Source organism: Cynocephalus volans, chromosome 2, assembly GCF_027409185.1.
Source record: "Cynocephalus volans isolate mCynVol1 chromosome 2, mCynVol1.pri, whole genome shotgun sequence".
In the NCBI taxonomy this organism is placed as follows: domain Eukaryota; kingdom Metazoa; phylum Chordata; class Mammalia; order Dermoptera; family Cynocephalidae; genus Cynocephalus; species Cynocephalus volans.
Window position 1 is genome coordinate 143,134,784 of NC_084461.1, and position 17,570 is coordinate 143,152,353.

General features: G+C 34.9%; 1 protein-coding gene across 3 annotated transcripts in view; it reads right to left on the bottom strand.

Moving 5' to 3' along the window:
- Positions 1–17,570, bottom strand: part of GABRB2 (gamma-aminobutyric acid type A receptor subunit beta2) — a 246,709-nt gene that overhangs the window by 227,568 nt on the left and 1,571 nt on the right. The window lies entirely within an intron of this gene.

A 17,570-nucleotide genomic window follows, 5' to 3' on the forward strand; every position in this document is an offset into this window, starting at 1 on the left:
CACCAGCTTTTTTCTAATTTGCCTAAATTGAATTGCAGGAAACACATTTTCCTGTCTAAGGACATAGAGTCTTTTCAGGCTGACACATGTGATGTTATTTCACATTATATCTCATTCTACTAATGCATCTAACTGAAGTTTACCAGTATCAAACAATTCAAACTGGAGGTTATAAGTTCTTATTTAAACAGAAAAAAAATAATCATTTCATATTCAATTTTATGTTCCTGTGTTTGTGTGTGTGTGGGCATGTGTGACAGCCAAATGTATTGACAATGCAAGGCTAGTTTATAGGAATTTTTTCTGCACAATTTCTGAGCTTTTGCCTTTTTTTGAAAGGCACATTTGGGGCCGGCCCTGTGGCTCACTTGGGAGAGTGCGGCGCTGGTAGCGCTGAGGCCACGGGTTCGGATCCTCTGTGGGGATGGCTGGTGCACTCACTGGCTGAGCGTGGTGCGGACGGCACCGAGCCAAGGGTTGCGATCCTCTTAACGGTCAAATAATAATAATAATAATAATAATAAAAGGCACATTTGACTTAACCGAGACAACAATTTCAACTTAACTAAAGTGTCTAAATACCCTGAAATATATATGGTATATTTTCTCCAAACTGTGGTAACATGCTTAAGGGATATTTTCTAGAGATCTTGAAATTCATGCACAGCTAGAACCAGTCTTAGCTGAATGGATCAACGTGATAACTCAGACTGCTCAGTGAAGCAGACTGGCAAGTCAATGTACTTGAAATCATCAAACCAATTACGAATTTACCCAACTGTCACGGGAAAGCTTTTATGATCTTCAATCTTTAGGTGATCAAGACTCTGTATATAAGTCACGTTCTGATTTTGTATTAAACAAAGGCAAGTCGTGACTCTGAAACAGGTATAAGTGGCAATATTCACACACACTATGTCAGTTACACTGTTTTATTCTCTGACTATAACTGCTCTGAACATGAAATATCTCTTCACTATTTGTAATGACCTCATTCATACTTCAAGTAACAGACAAGAGTTTAGACATAGCAAATGACGATTTGGCTTGCTACACTAAAAAAAGTTTTCTCACTTTCATAAGATTTATAATGTGCAAGATAAAAATCGAATAACCTAAGCAGGTATTATGGCTTTAAATCTAAATTTTATTGGATAAAGTTAAAATAGAAGGGAACTTCAAGACTATGCCTGCATGTTGGATTTTGGGGGGCCAAGTAAGTGAATCATATGTTGGAGATTAAAACTGAAATAAAGCAACCACTTTTTACCTGTTTAAATTGATTACGAATAAAATAAACTGCAAAGGAGTGGATGATGCTTCTACATATATCTTTCAAGGATATTAACGACATCCATGCTACCTCATGTGTACATTGAAATGGAAATAGTAGCCTGAGCTGTAAAGTTAAAAGACAACTGTCTTCAGATGATTATATAAGATTTGTTCCTTTGGGCAAGAATAAAAAATAATCATCGACTATTAAAAATTCCATTCACATTAATCATAAAAATTGTAAAGTACTGAAGAATAAATTTAAAAAGAATTATGTAGGGCCTATGGGAATAAATTTAAGAAATGTGCAAGACCTACATGGAGAAAATTATAAAATTTTACTGAAGAACATAAAAAAATGCGTAAATGGGCAGACATATCATGTTCTTCAATAGGAAGAACCACTGCTGTTGAGAAATAAATTTCCTTCTGTATCTCTTAATAAATTTCAAATCAATTACAACAAAATCAATAGTAGCATTTTTTGTAACATAATTTTTTTTGGCCAGAATTTAAAGATTGTATGAAAGCTTAACTACTTCAAAGTTGTCAAGTATAAATGAGAAAAAACATAATGAGGAAAGATTTGTCTTATATTTAACATTACAGTAATTAAAACCACATGGTGCTGGTACAAAAACATGGAGAAATATTAATGAAGCAAATTACAGAGTAAAAACACGGACCTGAGGGTGTATAGGATTTCCAATATGGCCCCAAATCTTTTCAAACCATTACAGAAAGGACAGATTCTTTCATTAAATGTTATCGTGACACCAATCTAGTATCAATCTACCTACCTACCTATGTTTATTTCTGCCTCAGAACTTATCCCAAAATATATTTCAAATGAATTCAATTTTTATGTGAATAATTCCATAAAATGCTGAAAGAACAATTTGAATATTTGTTTTTAAAAAAGTCTTGGTGTGAACAAGACTTCTCAAAATCTCAAAACCAAGATAAAAAAATCATAAAGTAAAAGATCAACATATTTTAATATATACAAATATAAAGTTTCTGGACAATAAAACATTTTATTCACAAAATTATTACAGAAGGAAATATGTCTGCAATGTATGACAAAGGGTCAATAGCCTTAATATGTAAGAAGTTCCAACAAATCAGTAAAAAAAAAAAAAAAAAGAATCTGTCATATAAAAAAAAAGTAAACCACATTGAACAGGCAACACAAATGGCCTATAAACACAGAAAGGTATTTGAGATAGTTAACTGGCAATAAAATTTAATTAATCAAGGAAATAAACAATTTTACCTATCAGATTAGCAAAGGTGGAAAGAACGTACATACTGAGAGAGATACCCAGAACTAGTTGGTGTGTGCAAATAAAACTTTCATACATTGGTGGTGTGAAAATTTACCTGCTTTACAAAGCAAACAAAACAAACAGCTGGAAATTACCTTATATTTTCCTTGTAACTTTCTTAGTTTCTAAATATAGAAACTGTTGCCCAGAATTTAAGAAATTTGTAAAAGGCTTTAAATATCATCAGTGACAAATCCAGGACAAAGCCAGGACTTCCCAGTCTCTTCTTTTGATATAAATACTTACTTTTTCACAATAATTATAGAAATAAACTATTAGAAATGCAATAGCATATTTTAATCTAAGGATTGTTTGCTTTAAAAAAAATCTACAACTTAGGTAATTATTTTAAAATACTATGTGTATGTATACATATAGTATTTTATATTTGTATATGATATATCTAGCCTAATATTATTTTTAATTTTTATCAACCCAGTTGAATATTTGATAAAGCCAAAGAAGGGAAAAGAGATTTATAATACTTTGAGCAATATATTTTTCCCAAACTTGAAGAACACAAGTGTTCACACTGATGTCTCTTGAATTGATCTTGAAACACATCACAATTATTACTTCACACACACACTAATACTCAGTTTACTGAGTATTCTGAGATAGGTACCACCTCATTAAAACAGCAAGTATGAAGTAAAGGGCTGACATTTTCTTCATTCTAAAAGTCTTTTATAAAATTTAAACAAAAGCTAATTTTGCTCTTATTTCTTAGAATTAGCATATACTTTTTTCAGAGCAAATTTTTGTTTTGTGCAAGAGTTGAATTCATTTCCCAATAATGAAAGATGATTTACAATAACCAAGAATAAAGTAAATCATTATTTTCAATTTATCCACAAATCCTAATGACACTTAAACAGTGACAATTACTAGTTAAGCTGATCTCTAAATGACTTATGCTGTCTCCTTTTACAATATTATAGATTTTATTCTTTATGTTCTATTTTTTATATTTTTTTGAGTTTCCCAAAAGTCATCTGAGAATCTGGTTTGTGGACTTTAAACAATCATCCTGGGAGATTATGATAGAGGCAGATCCACTCAATTTTTTTCAAATTCCTCTTCCTTTAACTTCAGAAGAACACAAAATAAATAAGATGGAAAAATCAAGCTCAAATCCCAGTCCCAGCACTTTCTTGTTCTAGCATGAGAATAGGCCTGGGCAACATTGTCTTTGTTCTAGCAGGTTCTAGTGTCAGAGAAATCTTCTAACTTTCAATTTACCCATCAGTAAGATGTGACAATACTTCTTATTTCATACAGTTTTTGAGAATGAAATGTGAAATGATTTAAACATTGCATTTAATTTCACAGAATTCTCTCAATAAATGAGTGATTTTTAGTAGCATTATTAGTCATAATCAAACATATCCCAGTTGTATGTCAAAGTTATAATGCAATTTTTCAAAACCTGTTTTTCATGGAAGCTTTTAAATTAAAATATTTGTTTAAAAACTATCAAACACTTGAAAGAACAGAGGGAATCCACAAGTACTTTGATATTTTTGATTCCATATCATCTAAATTCAAAAGGACAGTCCCTGATTATACATACATTCTTACATGGCAAATCCTTATTGCATACTTTAAATATTCTTTTATACTAGACAAAGCCCATCTAGGACATAAAAATGCCTCTATCTCTCAAATAGTGAAGATACATTACACACTTCTCAAGGATAAGAACCACATATTCTACCCCTCTCTCCATCTCGCCCTCCACCTTCCTCTCTGGTCTCTCAGTCTCTGTCTCTTTCTAAATTCCAACAGCATACTAAGTAGTGTTTGATTTCATCAGATTTTGCCCTTACCTTGAGTACACTATGCACTAAAACAACAACAACAACAAATGGGAAACCCAGATCTCCAGGATTTGTCTATCTTTTAAGATGGGAACATGAACAATTAAAAGATATTTTGTCCAAATCAGGGAATTTTAAAACTAGGACATATTTATAACATGTGCCACTGTGACTAATGCAAACTAATTAAAGGAAGTTCCATTAAACAACAAATTTCTAACTGTCTGGACTAACAGGTGATGATCAGAGCCAATGGTAAAATAACAAAATAAAGCCCTTTTAAAACATGGTTCTCAAAGCTACCTCATTAAATACATAGAGTTTATTGTCTCTTGGAAAATGTACAATTAAGATATAATAGTTGATCTTTTCAAATAACCACAGAGCAATATGCTTGCCAAAAGATGTTATTCCATTGTTAAAAAGCAATTGGCAAAATAATTTAATAATTTTATTCGGATTTCTTATACAACAGAACTTGGCCTTCGACAGCTGAAGTCTAAGATAAAGCATCCAAAAATGAAGGAAATCAAAACATTCTTTGTTTTTCTTGTTGTCTATAAATCTACAGATCTTTCATCTGTAAATCTGTCAAGGACTTGAATTATTATGACTTTTAAAATAACAAAGGTGGGGCTGGCCCCGTGGCTCACTCGGGAGAGTGCGGCACTGGTAGCGCTGAGGCCGCGGGTTTGGATCCTGTATAGGGATGGCCGCTGTGCTCACTGGCTGAGCGTGGTGCAAACAACACCGAGCCAGGGGTTACGATTCCCTCATTGGTCAAAAAAAAAAAAAAAAAAAAAAAAAAAAAAGAAAGAAAAGAAAAGAAAAGAAAAGAAAAGAAAAAACAAAGGAGTCAATACCAAAGGAATTCAAGCAAACACTTATGAGCATTCTTCCAACACAGATGTCAGATACAAATTCACAGTCTAGCAGATAAGCCCCACCAGTGTGGAAGGCATTCTGGCTTAATGGTGCTTAAAAAATAAATGATGCACACAACTGATCAGAGAACACTTCAAGAGATCTTCAGTCTGTTAATTCAAATGTCCACTTGGCAAAAGAAACAGAAATACACATTTACGAAATCAGTCTTGAAAAGGTTCTCTGGCTGGAGGTCAAGGAAAACAGAGAAAAAACACTTAAATTTCATTTTTTGGAGCATGGTACTTTCAACAATAAGAACACAGAAACAGTAAATAGAGTTTACAGCCTAATAATTGGTACCTGCTCATGCATATCTAATACTCTTTAATATCTAAAGATATTACTTTATGATATTCTTTAAAATGATCCATAAATCATTTCATTTGAATTAATTTTTAAAAATATTTCTTGAAAAATGTACAGTTGATGAAAAGTGAACCCTCTCAAAAACTATGTTAAATCATATAGTCTTTTGTCCATCTAGTTGAGTTATAGTCCCAAGAAGCTGAAAAATTCAATACTTATTTTAAAATAAATGCTCCCTCTTGGGACAGATGAAAATAGCACACCCTCTACAACATTACAATTTTTTTATGTTGATGCTTTAGAGGTTGCAAGATAAGAATTCATAGAAAGCAGTGATCACCTTAGATTTATCTATATTACAAGCCCTACAATACAATATTTCACATTAGCATCATAATATGCAGAATAAGGGCCAGCCCCGTGGCGCACTCCGGAGAGTGCAGTGCTTGGGAGTGCAGCGGCGCTCCCGCCGTGGGTTCAGATCCTATATAGGGATGGCCGGTGGGTTCAGATCCTATATAGGGATGGCCGGTGCGCTCACTGGCTGAGCGTGGTGTGGGTGACACCAAGCCAAGGGTTGCGATTCCCTTACCGGTCACAAAAAGACAAAATAATAATAATAATAATAATAATAATAATAATATGCAGAATAAAACAGCCTTTAATTTTCTATTATTATTCACTACATTATTATTTTCATGAGAAACGAAAAACTATAAACCAGTGTCAAGGTGATGATGATATTAAAATATTTTAACTTCCTTATTTACTTGACCAAATTTACTTTAAATTTCTATTGTGGGTATGCTTAACAATATATATTACATATTAGTACTTAGATAAATAATAAATATACATGTGTTAAGCAAGTCAAGTAGACAGAGGCTCAAGTCTCAGCAATGCTGCTTACTAGTTAAGTGACCTTGGGCAAGTTAATTACTCAAATCTTAGTTTACTTTTCCGTAAAATGAGCACAGAAAGAGTCCTCAAGTTATTAAGTTATTGTGAGGCTTTAGTTAGCTAAAACATGATATACATCTTGACCTGAAGTATTTAGCACATAGGAGCTCAAAAGCAATTAGCTATTACTAGAGGCTCATACAGGAATGGATGTCTGGGTGGTCAAAGTTATAAATTATTTTTCACTCTTTCAGTTCAAAAATAATAAACTTATATGTAACACAATCTAGGTACATAAGCATTCATATGTATGTGTACATATATATGTATCTACGTATACACGTAACACATCTATGTGTGTGTATGTATGAATTACTTGCAAAATAAGGGGGCCTATTTATGAAACTGTTACATTCTACTAAAACACAAACATTAGATGTCATTTTTACACAAAGCACATTTTCATGAAACTTGCACTGTAAAAAGGATTTTTTAAAATTAAGTTATTACATAAGATTTAAAACTCCAGTAATTATCTATAGTGAAATCTTCCTATCTATCTGAAGTGATTGGGTCAAAATAACAGAATTTATTAATAAATAGATTTATAACTACATGTACAATCGACCCACCATATCCATGGGTTCTCCATTAGTGAATTCAACCAACCAAGACTCAAAAATATTTGAAAGAAAAATTGCCCTGTACTGAACATGTACAGACTATTTTTCTTGTCATTGTTCCCTAAATAATACAGTATAACAACTACTTACATAGCACTTACATTTTATTAGGTATTATAAGTAATATGGAAATTATTTAAAGTATATGGAGGATGTGTGTACGTTATATGCAAATACTAGGCCATTTTATATCAGGGACTTGAGCATCTGCAAATTTTGGTGTCTGCAAGGGTCCTGGAACCAATCCCTCATAGATACTGAGGGATGTAATTTATACATATCATTACATATTAATATATATATATATATCAACGTTATATATAAATAAATTAGTAATTACATAGTAATTATATATCTGTTATGAAACTATAACAGATGTATAACTAATAAGTCTTTCTCTACCTGAAGTGCTTAGGTCAAAATAACAGGATTTAGATAGCAATAATATTGCTATCTAAAACAAATAAAATAGACTGAAAATTGACTTTTAGAGACTACCTATTTAATTAAAAGAGAGTCATGCAGAGGTCTGTAGATTAACATTTTTTGAAATTTTGATTCAGCGCTCTTGCACCAGCTGAGCACTGAATTATTGCTCTTTAAAGCAGCAAGCACAGGATGCTCAATCAGTCAGCCCTTAAGTGTAAGCATGTATTTCAAGCACTATAATTACACAGCCATAAACAATTTTCAGGAAGCTGTTTCAGTGGCATTTCCTCTATGTATAAACATGTAATACCACCACTACTACTAAACAAATAAATAACAATCTTTTAAATGAGGAACGAATAGACAAATCATATTATTCTAATGTGTATACTAAAACAATGTCAGTGTTCCTTGATATTTTTCAGACATCTTAAACTAATAACTGATGCAGCTATTATTTATTCACAGAACCAAACACTGTGCTAGGTGTTCATCCCTCCCCCATTTCACAAGCTTCATTCACCCTTTCCACATGTAGAATTATGAGTATTTTCATCATCTGTGTCAATAAAATGAGTGTGAATATCCTAAATGGCACTTTTTAAAAATAAAAACCGGAGCTGACAATGTTTTTCATCTTCCTCATGTTTACCCTTAGTATGTGTCCCCTGCCTTCCACTTTATTCATTGTGAAAATGCTTAAGATTCTCTCATCATCTTGCAGCATCTACCCAAGATTCTCAAGTCTCCTTCACACAGTCCTCAAGGTACCTCACAATTAAGCTTCACTCTGCATACACACCATATCGTTCCTGTCCACTTATTAGCTGTGCAATCTCAGAAATGATATAACCTCTCTAGGCCTAAGTTTCCAGATTCATAAAAGGGAAGACTGTTACCTAGTTCACAGGATTTTTGTGAGCATTAAATGAGATAGTCAAACACACCCTAAATTTTTACCTTTGCAACATTATTATCACTAGCATGCAATGGCTTTCTTCATACTGTTTATGCCCCACTGCACTCTCCCACAGGAACGTTCTCCTTATTGTCATCTACTTGAATTGTACTGATCCTTCTTGTTCAGTTTAAGTTCTCCCTCTTCCATGAAATCTACAAATCCCACCCATTAAGAATACTTGGATCTTTATCATTGCAAAAGCCAATATTACAACTACAGTCTGGTCAAATGTCACCCAATTTTTAAATTACAGATATTAGCTTTCAACTACACTATTAAACTAGTGCTCCTAAAACAGCAAGTACCTCCACCCCCAAGTAGGACCTGTGTCCGAGTCACCTAGAGAGCTTTTAAACACGCAAGGTCCTGAACCCCGTCTCAGAACTACTGAATCAGATTCTCGGATCAGGCCCCGGAAAATATTATTAACACTGGACTCAGATGATTCTCTTGTACAGCAAAGTTTGAGAATCACTGTAAAACTGTAGCTCCTGTCTTGTATTTCAAGTCCTCTACCTGAGGGATACACTTCTCTCCCGGGATACACTACTCTCCTGTCGCACCATCTGAAATATTCTTCTCTCCATCAACTCTTCTTTTCCCTTCTCAGGAAGTTAAGATTAATCCTTCTAGATTCTAGAGAGAGCATCAACCCTTGTGTAAGAACTGCCTCATATCCGTCTTTAATACAGCCTAATTGGTATAGTGCCAGTTAAGTTAGCACTTGATAAGTATTTCCTGGTAGCCTGGTATATGATGGTCCTCCAACAAATTCAGACCCTATTTGTTGAGCATGTACTAAATGACAGGCTGTGCCAGGCATCAGGGATGCATGCAAATGCTGTTCATACATTTGCACACTTCAAAATCCCTGATCTTCCTTCATGGCTTACTTATGTATCCCTTTTCTAAGATACATGCATATGCACCTTAAAAACTTCATTCATTTAATTTTTGCTATTGTTGTGTTAGGAGAGAAGTTATTTCATCTTCCATTGCCCAAACGATTACTTCTAAGTCAAGACTTCTTGGCAGGTAAATAGGCACTAGGTGCCAAATTATAGAGCAAGAAATGAGACTTGGCAAGAATGGTAACAAAAAGAACACCAGCAAGAGCCAATGGACTAAAAACATCCTCCCATATTTTTCCTTATAAATCAGGACAGGATAATTATAAACCCACTTCACTGCTTATTTAATAAAATACATATTTTGTAAATAAGAAGCACTACTAGAAGCAACATACAAATCTTGTGTTTTTATCTAAAACTCATAACCATCTAATTCCTTCTTCCTCTTTTAACAATCCATTTCAAAGTATTTTTACGCCATCAAAAAATGTAAAGCGAATTTAGAAAAACTGAGGAATATCAGGATACAAACAGAGTGAAAAGTAACCGTGTAAATATGAGTCAAATTAATATATAAAACTTAAAAAGTAGATTTCTATTTGTACGGTATTTAAATTCAGTTCTCTAGTTTGCATGTGATGCTCATATTGTTATTAACTGTGCATAAGTAAATAATATGTTCTTTTATTTTCTAGTAATCTATAGCTATAATTATGGCTAATTTCAAAATGCATGTAATAGACTCCTGTTTTGAAAAAAACAGACATAAGCAAAAAGGAAATTGTCAAATGCTTATAGGTTTGCATATGTTTGTAAGATCATAGAAAGAAAGTGGAAAAATACACAGCAGTTTACAATGGTGGTAGTAGTGGTATGTATTTTTTAAGAATAAAACTGTGAAAATACAGTCTAAGTGAAAATGTAGAATATAATATTCTACCTATGAAATAACTAAATACGATGCGTGAAATATGAATAAGAGAATAGATAAGAACTAGAAGGTAACATAGGCAAATTAAAACATGGTTTTAAGAACGTGATGGAGATGTGGACATTTGCCTTTGATGTTTGCAGTATTTTATATTATTTTTCCCATACTGTTCCACTAAACATAAATAAAAATGGTGAGTAAGCACAGAGACCACTACTCAATAAGAAAATCTCATTTTCTCTCCTTGACTGGAGAAAATGACACAACACCGTTTTCTATACCAGAGGTTCTCAACTGGGGACAATTTTGCCCACCAGGACACATTTGGCAATGTCTGAAGACAATTTTGGTTTTCTGAACTTCGGGGGCACCTCTATCTAGTATGTAAAGGCCAGGGAGGCTGTTAAACACCTCACAATGCACAATGCTTTGTCTTGCAGGGCAAGCCCATAGTGAAGTCTTTACATCATGCTGCAGTCCAGCAAGAGGAAAGAATCTGCTCTGAGAATTAACCAAGTGAAATAGATTTAGAAACTGCCACTATCAAGTGGCACAGTTCTTTTAAAAATAGATGACATAAGTCTTCTAGAGATGTAATTTTATAATGAACTGAATTTATGTTATGTGGGGTGGAGAGAGAAAAGATTAGGGAAGAGAAGAAAAAAATGCAACCACTTTTAAAAGAATCATTTTCAGGAGCAATTTATCAGAAAGCACAAAAATTCACTCAATATAAAAATGTTCAATTGAAAATGAGATCTTAATAATAAAAGGAGAAAAAAAAGGGAAAGGCCTTTTTATACGGTGCCTGCCAAGGGCCTAAAACCACTGACAGTTTACAGTTTTTAACATATACCAGTCAACATTTCATGGCAGTTATTTATCATAAATTATTGGCCTTAATGATTACCTGACAGATTTTGCTGAAGCAACGGAAAAATTATTAGACAAGTTAACAAATGGCACCCATTCACAATGAAAGAAACTATGACATAAGCAACATTCTCAACTGTTCAAGATCTCATATAAATCTTACTTTATTGCTTGGTTTAAACTGTGCTCAATAGATGTAATATAAAATATAAGTTTCTCAAGGACAGGGACCACATCTCACATTTAATACACATTGAATAAGGTACCTACTTTAAAAATCATTTTAATGAAATTAAGATATTTTTTCAAGGTGGAGAGGAAAAGAAGCAATAATACCATCTCATGAAGGAGTAGTTTATTTGATCTACCCACTGTTTTTTTTTTTTTTTAAAGAATAAAAACAAACAGCAACTACAACAAAATAGGGTCCTCATGGAATGAAAATGATCAGAAATGTGGCTTTGCTACATTTAAAAGTGCAGTATAGCTAGATGGCTAAGACGGAGGGATGGGAAGGCAGTCATATGCTAGCTGTGAGACCTCAAACAAGACACTTAACCTCTCTGGACCTCAGATTCCCCTTTTGTAAATAGGTTGATAGTAGCCATCGTGGTTTTTATAGGGAGATTGGTTGAGATAACACACATTAACACAGTCCCTGCACCTGTTAAGGACTCGATAAACTGTAACTATAATTATTTTATTATATTAGTGTTACATGATGATGAACAATCTTTAGCACTGTGGAAGGGGAGGAGGAGAAGACAACAGAGAGGAGCAAGAGAAGAAGGGAGAGGAGAGGGAAGAGAAAATACCAGCTTGCTAAAATTGGGTCAGAGAGCCTCTAAGTATAACTTATTCAGAATGAAGCCTGCCTGTGGTCACGGAGTATTCACACCCCCTCCATCATCCTTCATGATTCCTGAGGGACCTCACTTACCTATTCTCCACAGCAGCCAGTTTTAACCTCCTCTAATCTGGATAGTGTCTCCTACATCACAGAGAATATATAGGTCTTCAGGCAAGAAAGCCTTTAGCCTCCTGTCTTGCTACCCGATTCCACCCCCACTTTGTATCTTCAGAGCACTCCCTTCTAGTGGTTATTTCTCGTTTAAATTATATACAACTCCTTTCAGCAATTTCCCTCTCTCCACTTCCCTTCAGATCCAAACTTTTCAAAACTGTAGTCTTCAACCACTAAAACTCTTCTTGCTACATTTTACCATTGAGCTCCTGTTGCTACATCTGGTAGACAAGTCTCACAACGTATTTTCTCTGATTGTTGTGGTATCTGACACAATTGACCATTTCCTCCTCTTTTAACCTTTTGGGCCTCAGCTTCTGAGACATTATCATCTGGAGGTTCTTGTACTAACTCTCTAACTGCTGCTAGCTACTTACTAATCTCCTTTGTGGACTCCTTTTCAGTTTTCCATCACTTAAATTACAGTGCTCACCAGATCACTTCATTCTTAGCTGTCTTCCCATTTCCCCTTTTTAATTTTCTCTAAGTACTACTTATATGCTGACAGTGTTCAAGTCCATCCCTCTGCTCATGACTTCTTCAGCGGTGACATATATTTTCCAATCACCTCCTGGTTATCTCCACTTGGAGATTCCATGTGTATACAAAAATCAACATTTCCCAAACTGAACATGCCATCCCCACATGCCTCAGCCACTCCCCTACAACCCCACTTCCCTTCCTGTCTTCCCCGTGTCAATAAATGACACCATCAGAAACTTGGGATTCACCAGGTCCTGTCACTAAGTATTTATAAGTCCTTCTACCTTGTAAATACCCTGGTTTTATATCTTCTCCTTTACTTCCCTATCTTTGTCATTGGTTTTGCTGGAATTTTGCAGCAGGTTTTGATCTCATTTTCCAGCCTTTGGTCTTGCTCCACTTCAGTCCAACTGCCATACTTCAGCTATCTTCCAGAGGTGTGCATCTCTTCATGCTATTCTCCTGCTGACATACTTTCATGGGGCCCTACAGCCTTTTGGGCAAAAATTAAACTCTTGAGCAAGACACAAAATGGTCTTCATAATTTGGTCGCCTTCTAGGACTTCAACATCGACTCATCCCCTCTTTATTTCGACACTAGCCTTTTTAAGGTATGTACTTGGAAATCCTTAACACCTTTTATGGTTCCTGTGTTATACCCTCCTATATGCCATTTTTTCCTGCTTGGAACATCTGTCCACAGACTTCTAACCCCTTCTTCCCCTGGCTAATTTCTACATAATATATCAGTATTCTATATTCATACTATGTCCTGTGTATTTCCTCTTTCAAAGCACTCACAACCCTAAATTGTGATTCTTTCTACACTTGTTGGTTTAAATGGTGAATGCCTTGAAGATGTGGACTATGATTCTATGCTCTATTTCCCTACATATATAGTACAGTGTATAGTGAATAATAATAAATTACTCCTATGAAATTTAAATTTTTACTCAGTATTTGTGACACTCACCAGGATTCAAATATCCAAACAATCATTGGTATATACAGCACAATCACATGAGGAGAGACACAATGACCTTGTATAGATGTAATTTATAAACATGATGGAGGAAGACAGAATAAGTATAGAAAATAGAAGACAACTTGAACTACCAAATGAATGTTGAAATCTACAAAAGACAAAAGAACTACTAGGAGACAGAGACCACTAGGCACTTATCTGACTGCTCAAAAAAGGTTTTAAAGAAAAGATAAGACTTAAGCTAATTTCAAGTACAGTAAAGAACCTGCATTTAAAAATAGTGAACACCTACATATGAAATTTCATGAGGTCAGAGGACAGGTTAGTCTTGTTCACTGCTCGATGTCCATAAAACCTAACACATGCCTGGATCATAGTAGCTGCTAAATAAGTATTTGTTGAATGGAATTTTAAACTGTGCAGCTGGTGATGCAAAAAACATCTGTTTAAAAAAAAAAATAGCAAGCAGCACTTTTCTCCATTTGCCATTCCGTAAAAAGGTAATTTGTGTATCTGTTTACTAGAACTCTTTCCTGAAAAGTGAAATATTGCTTCACTCTTTGGTTGGCAAATGTGTTGTTTCAAGATGGAAAAGAATCTGCTTTAAATGAAGAGAAATCTATTTCTGTTCATAATCCTCAGAGCCAAATTTGAATCTTAAAATGCACTTTTCATCAAAGCATCTTAACAAAAATATTCCTGCCAATTTAACCAAGACATCTAAAAATATTGTATTCCAAAGCCAAGCTTTATGCTCAAGAGAATTCTAATTGAGATCACATTCTTCCAAAGGTCTACCATTGGGCTGACGGTCACCTGAGTCACGTCGCTCAGATGTCATCACTACCCTCCTAAGTAAGAACTCACAACTGCATGCTATTTAGGAATTCTGCATTTTTCTCATGTTTTTCCTGGAACGTGCATTTTCCATGTTTTCCTGGAGCTTCTTTACACCCAACAGAGTTATTATAACAAACCAAGCCAGAGACACATGTAACTTTGAGCTGGAAGCCAACTTAACGTGTCCTTTCTCATTTCAATCATAAGGAAACTAATACCCACTAAGATAGATTATTAGCCAAAGCACACTTAGGGCAGCAACTTGAGGGAACATTGGGCTGCTTGAGCAATAGCCTGGCATTCAGTCTTCATTAAGTTAGGTTTATAAAACACCAATACATTCACATATATCACTGTATTAATTCTGGTAGTCACCTAAGATAGGTAAAATGGGACTATTACTTCCTTTTAATAGGTGATGAAATTGAGCCCTGTCTGGCCGTGAATATCTTCAGGATGACTAAGCATCAGAAGTGGAATTAGCATCCAAGACTCCTGATTCAGTTCAGGATATTTCCATCATTGTCATTTACAAGGAGCATCACATTGACATGGACATTTACTCCTTCAGTACAAATGAGTCAATGACAATATAAATGGTGTAATGCCTACCATTCTTTAAAGGAAGACATGCTGTAATAAGAGAAAGTTACAGTTATCAGAGATTCCAGTCCACAAAGGATAATGAGGCAGAAATGTGTGCATTAATCAATTTTGTGGTTTCACTTAAATAATCAATAAACCATTCTTTCAGAAATGAATCTACTGAAAAGATCCTAACACATTTAAACCTGTAAACAGGGGACAACATACCACAGCCATGTATTTAGACACAAGTCATGGGACTTCCCATCTGTTGCTTCAAAGTAAATAATGATTTTTTAAAAATAACAAAATACATTACAAAATTTTTCTTTGAAGGATTAATCTTAGGTCATTAAGATTGCTTGCTGAAATAAATGTTAATTTTCTAACAAGTCAAAATGTGGCTGGACAAATTCATGGGTGTTAGCATTAGGCTAAGAAAGGAATCTGGCTGGGAATTTTTTACACTTGGTACTGATCATTAATGCTGCAGTGTTGTCCCATTTACAACCTGACATTTGTTTTTGCACTTTCAACATCTCATGATTTTTCAGCAACAGTAAATAGCTTTAAGTGGTGACACCTCCCCCTAGCTGGATCTATTTTTTGACTAGCAGGTCTTGGCATTGTGTCCACCTTAGATATCTCTCCAAAATGTTGCATGCAGATGAAAAATGAACAAAACTTAAGAAGGCAAAACAAAATAAAAACTCTGTCATTCTAAACAGTTTTAGGATATAATACATCTGAATTCTTAGCTAACCTTACAGCAACTTGTAGTCATCTCATGACTGCCTCTTTGGTTTCTAAATGTTTTAGTTTTTTTTTTTTTTTTATAAAATCTCATTTTTGTGACGCTCTAAAGAGGAAGGTGGTAAAATAAAACTTACAAGGGAGAGAAGCGCATATACGAAGCAAAATGCAAAAGAAAGGGATCTGATTCAGCCACATGTAGGACACAGAGAAACACACTTGACTTCTATATTTCTTTGTTTTTAGCAATACAATTTAGATTCAAGTACCTGGGACTTAGGAGGCACTCACATTGGGACATTTTTTAAAATTTTTATGATGAAACTCAAAATGTAAACTGATAAAAGACCTCTCAAATCTCACAAAAGAGAACACTTGTATATCTGGGAAATTAAATAATTTCCAAAGAAAGAAACATTCTCTATCCACAAAGGGGATTTTCATTATGTGTGGGAAATCTTTGGTTCTGAATCATTCAATATTGTCTTTAGTCTATGTTTATATCCTATATGATAAAAACATTTCCAATCATTAGAATACAAGAAGATTTATGTCATTAAAGCATTACTGAAATAGTTGAATATTCCCTCGAGTATTCGCAGGATGCTTCAGAATCTTGTGACACTTCAGGACTGTCAGTTTTCTTTGGACAGTGCACAAGGACTATGCTGGTTATTCGAGCTTCCCCTTTGTCTGAATTCTGGGAATATGGAAATGTGTGTAACATTGAGAGCTAACTTTCAAGTCCTGATGGCTGGCTTAGAAGTGCTTTGCATAAAAGCTTACACGTTACACCCTCTTCTTTAATAATTCATCCAATTTCTAAACAGAACTATACTATAACACAATCCTCTGAAATGTGATGTGCTATCAGGATTTAAAGTAACAATGGCACTTTACATTAAAATGTGGCCTATCTACAGAAACTTTTCCAAAGGGTAAAACTTTAAAAACACAGAGTAGAAAAGTCACTAGAGAAATGCCCCAAGCAAGTGCGGGTATCTGGGAAACTTGTCATTGTCTTGCATATCGGCAGTGATCCAACATAGGCAGCAGGGGGCGCTCCTGCATGAAGCAAACCCCCCACGGGTTTCCTGGCCAGGTACACAGAGCCTTTCTCTTAGCACTTGCCCCAAGTCCAAGAAGGTAGCCACTAAAGAGTGCTGCTGTCAATAAATCATACGACCTTAGGAAATGCAGTGAACAACACTGCAGAAGTGAGCAAATATAACACATGGGTCTGAGTCTGCCTTTTGGAAACAGGGTGGCCAAATTTCATTTTCTTTTGGTGGGCAGGAGGGGTTAGAGGAGACAGCAAACAATGGGGTTGCGGGGGAGGGGCTTGCCATTAGCTGTAAAGAGGTGATTTCCGAAAGCAACAAGTGGTATCAGAATCTCAGGGTCTTTGTTACAGTTTAGTTTGTGTATTATACTCTCTGTTAAATGTCAAAACAAGACCTTTCCCTCTTCCCCTGACTCCATTCCAAACCCATAAAATGACTTGATGAACTGGGTTTCCCATTGAGCCTCAAGAAATGTGGCTTCCACAGGGTGTTTCCTGCATGTGGCTGAGTTTTACGCGTCAGTATGTGATGCATTATACTCGCTCTGTGCCA